A 4,916-nucleotide genomic window follows, 5' to 3' on the forward strand; every position below is an offset into this window, starting at 1 on the left:
AGGGGACAAGATTGATTAATAAACTCAAGAAAACATAACCTCCCCCTTTTCTTTCCTATATTAATTCAGTCTCCCTGTTTAGATAAATACTAAATATCATTCCATAGTCATTTCTTTAGAAGCAGGCGGACTCTTTTAAACATATTTGTATTGTCACAGTGGGGCTTGGCCCCTTTAAGGGGAGATGGGCTTGCTCAAAGAGAATAGGCCCATCTCAGCCACCTCTGAGTAACTACCTTGGTGATTGACTAATGAGTACCTGGACTTGAAAGGCTACCAGAGCTCATTTGAAAAGAGGAGCTCCTAGAGAAGCCTGCCTGCCAGCTGACCTCTCCAAACCTATCTGTGGAATGACTGGGTAGGGAGAAGGGGCAAGCAGGGAGACTGTTTGAGTGCTTGCCTACTCAGGGACATCAAATTCACACCTTTAGTTAATTTGGATTATTTTTTCTTGAAGTGGGTTAGTTAAACTGCATTAAATTCATGTGTGAACACCCTCATACAGAATTCAAGTGGCCTTAATTTGATTTAGTTTAATTCCTATCCCTATTCTGTAAATAGCCAGATTCTTCTGCCCTTGCTCATACTGTATAGCAGATTATTACACATGTGGTTCCCTTAATTTCTGTGTGACTAGCTGTGGAGTAAGGTACTACATGGTCTGACTGAAGGTAGTAGAATCTGCTCACCAAATACATTTACAACTGGCCCCCAGCTTTGTTTTAGTTGTATTTAGAGTCCTCTTAGCCCTCCAGGGAAAACTCAAAAACAGAAAAGATTGTTGCACAAATGGCAAAAGTACCCAAACCATGTTATGGACAAGAGTAAAACAGGCACAAAAACATACACTAATGCTGAAGTATCAACCCTGAAATGTCTTGACTTGTGTCATACTCTTAATATTTTAATAAACTCAGGGTCTTTTTTCCATTTGAGCTGCCAACAGACCACTGTGTCTTGTCCAAACACATGAGGTAAGCAAGATCGGGACTTCATCTGGCCTTGGCTAGACAACAATAGATGCCACAGACAGTAGTACTGGTGACACATTTCTATCATCCACTATCCGTCTATCCATTTGTGGTATTTTTAAGGCACCTACTCCTATCATCTTGGTACTTAAAAATTGTTCCTTCTAAGTCAATATTTAGCCAATGGCCCTGCTTCATGCTGAGGGTCCTTTTGCTCCTACAAGTACTGGGGTAGATCCACAGCGGGTGTAAATTGTCTTGGTTTCATTGAAATTGATACCAGCTGAGGATCTGCCCCACGATCTTTAGAAGAAAGCTGAAATCTCTGGCCGCTTGTTGCCTTTAAGCAGCCTGTGGCCCTTTTGGAGGACTAGAGATAAATAATGTGGATGAATAAATTCTGCTTGCCAACATTCCCTCGGCAGCGTGTGATAAATGCATTTTTCTTCACTAACTAAAACCCAGTTGTGACCTACAGCACGGTTGGTAAAGAATGGCTGCTATGCTCTGTCCCAAAGAAGGCTCCGTTTCAATAGTGTATAAAGTGGTCCTAGTACATCTGTTTACGCCAGGTATTTCCCAGGCACCCATCACAGTGGTATCTATATACGAGTCTAAGCTCAGCATCTAATAGTGCTTCTGGATGGTGTATGCTCGGGACATATTATGGGTATAAGCAGCATGTGAGGTGCTATAAGAACATCAGAGAATGTGGTGATGGAGTGTGTGGAATTTAGTAGCTTCCACGTGGCTGCTGAGAAAGGAAAGGTTTTTGTTTCAAGGGATTAGAAACTGGATATAGGGACTCTCTAGGTTCCCAGGCCAAATCCAGCCTAGCACTGATCAGACGTTGCTGCCATCTGAAAGCTGTACAGTAGCCTATGAGAGATACATTTGGAGGTCCCAATCCAGATAGCAATGGATAGATGCTCACATCACAAAAACCGTCACAACTGCACGAATTGGACCCTTTTGGGTGAGCTCAGCAGAAAGGCCTGCCTCATATGTAGAGTGGATCCTTCAAGGTCAGAGCTGAAGTTACCAAGTCACTGCTAGGATGTTTATATTGTCCATGCTGTGCCTGTTTTATAGATACTAGAAGACTTTGCTTTTTGGGGCTGTGAGGACAGCACATTTCATGAGCACTTAAATCATGCAAAAATGGCTTTTGTTTTTGTTATAACTTAAGTACTCTAGTCATGTTCGCACTGCGTGTGCGTGTGTGTATAGATAGATATTAATCTCTTGCCTAGTTTAATTACCTGTTTTTCAGTTACATAGGAATTGCCAGATTGGATCAAACCCAAGGTCCATCTAGTCTGGTATCCTGTCTCTGACACTGGCCAACACCAGATGCTTCAGAGGAAGGTGCAAGAAACCACACATTAGGCAGATGTGGGATAAATCTGATCCCCCTGCCCCAGGAATGTCTCCTCTTTAACCTAATATTTTGAGCAGGGGTTGGCAACCTTTGGTACGCTGCCCATTAGGGTAATCTGAAGGCAGGCTGCGAGACATTTTGTTTACGTTGACCATCTGCAGGCAGTCCCCCCCCCGCCCCGCCCTCCCATAGCTCCCAGTGGCTGCTGTTCACCGTTGCCGGCCAATGAATACCCTAACAATATCTCAGAAAGGCAGCCTGGACAGAGACCCACTAATGTTACAGCAGCACCTCCTTATCCATGTTTTTCATTTTGCAGTGTATAATCAGAACCAAAGCTCTTACGTTATAAAAAGAAAATCTCTAGATATTTTAAATCAGGATAAAAACATGTCTGTGGTTATTGGTTCAGTGTTTAGGTGAGCTGGAGTGTTTCATAATCATGTCTATTTGCTTTTGATTTAAAAGAAAAAAACAAGCAACCAAAAAGATGTAACAGAAACCACTGGAGCCTTTGGAGGATACGGAACCTGGCATGTGACATGAGCATTGCCTTTTGTAACCTTAACCCATCCCACATGCTTGGTGTCAGTACTAAAGATCAGTCCAGTGCTGCTGGGTTTCACTCTTGTGTTACAGGCCATTAGGGCCAAATTTTGCTTTCCGTTACATTAGGGCAGATCCTGTGAAATTAGTGGGGTTGCACTAGAGTAACTGAGAACAACATTTGGTCTACAGATTGCATAGAAGATCAATGGAAACACAAATACAGTCCCCTTTTGATTAACTAGAAGCTACATACATAAATACTCAAAATAAGAATAGTCCCCTAACCGCTGACAGTTTTTCCTGGCTATGTGACAAAAGTGATGAAGGAAATAGGTGTATTCTACTTTTAGATCTCCCTTCCCCCCACAGATTCGTGGAACAGATTCTTCACCGCACCTGAGTTCTGCTTGGATGCAGTGGAGGATGTTGGTTCCATGATCCTGAGCTGCCCAGCACAAGTTAAAGTGGCAGAAGAGTAGTAACATTGGGATGGCAACTGGCCCAGGAGCCACCTCTGCCAGCTTTCTGTTGGTGAAGAATTCCCCTGCCCAGGTAGAATTTGTCACTATCTATTTCCAGATGCTTTTAGTCAATTTTGCACTATGTGCACTTACATGGTGTAAAGTGTATGGAGTGGACCAGAGAATGTGTCCCTTTATCATGAGAAGTGTTTGTCAGAATTATTGGGCCAGTTCCAATGTTGATTTAAAAGAGCTCATCTCCATTCATTTCAATTCAACTATTCCCATTTACCCCAGCTGAAGATCTAGCCCAGTGTCTTTGGACCCAGAAAGTATTTGAGAGAGTCTCAAGGGTTCTTTCAAAGGGCTTTGGAAACTATATTTTAAATCTTAAATAACATAACATACAAATGACATACACTGACTAGTCATGTGATGTTCTAGTGACATTTTCTGTACTTTTTTTTTTAAAAAAATCTGGATTACAAACTCTATCTAGTTAAAGAAAAACCACAGAAGATTCCAGGCTACTCGTTATTTTAAAAAGAATTGTGCAGGGGGTCAAGGGAATAGGAGAAGGAGCCTTTAACCACAGAGGTTGACGGTTTGAATTCAACAAAGGTTGATTGATATTGTGCAAAATATATGATCTTAAGGCTGTGTGTGGTCATGATGTCATGAGTTGGTGGGTCACAGTCTAGTGTGAATTGTACAGGTGTCCTCTTGACAAAAATCATCATCCAGATGAGAACCACTGTAAGCATCTCAGAAAGATCCCCGCCTGCTGCCTCAAAAAAAAAAAATCATGTTGACTGAACCTCCTTACCCCTAGATGGGGTCCCAGTGTGTGGGGGCAGGAGCCAGGGTGGTTCCCAAACTTGCATAGCCACAACCTGCTCTGCAGAAAGGGAACCTCAGTGCCCAAGTCTCTTAGTCCACTATCAACTCATTAGAAGTTTGAGAGGTTTTAAAAAGGGATATGCTGCAAAAAGATTGGGAACTGTGGGGAAAGGACAGAATTAGGCAAGCCAAACAGCTTCCGAAAGCTCAAACAAATCTTACCCCAAACTGCCATTTTTAATGTTTGTATTCTTAAAGTATTCAGGATTTGCTTTTATTTTTCCTTTATTTCAGTGCATCTGGACCGGGCTCTTTTACTGCAGATGTCAGGCGGGGGAGGGGGTGATTTCCTTTTCGAATTGCGTTAAAAAGAGGGTGTTTTAATGAGATTGCTGTGCATAGCTATGCAGCGGAGTTATCCCCTGGGCAAGCAAAGCCCAGCCAGTCACCCTCAGAGAAGACACTCTCCCGGTACTGAGGCCCTGATCCACTTGTGTCCCGCGTTCTCTTTTAGAACGCGGCCCAGGGTTGCTAGGGGAACGCCAGAAGAGGACGGCTACTGAAAGGTAACTGTAGCAACAGCAAACTCACCTCCTCCCTCTTCCCCCCCCTCCCCCCAGACGCTCACCCGCTCGCATTCCCCCGACTCTTGTGAGTGAGCTCTGCCGGAGATTTGCAATACAAAATTCTGAAGTTGCAACTAAGATAGACTGC

This window comes from Lepidochelys kempii, chromosome 6 (assembly GCF_965140265.1).
Source record: "Lepidochelys kempii isolate rLepKem1 chromosome 6, rLepKem1.hap2, whole genome shotgun sequence".
NCBI lineage: Eukaryota > Metazoa > Chordata > Testudines > Cheloniidae > Lepidochelys > Lepidochelys kempii.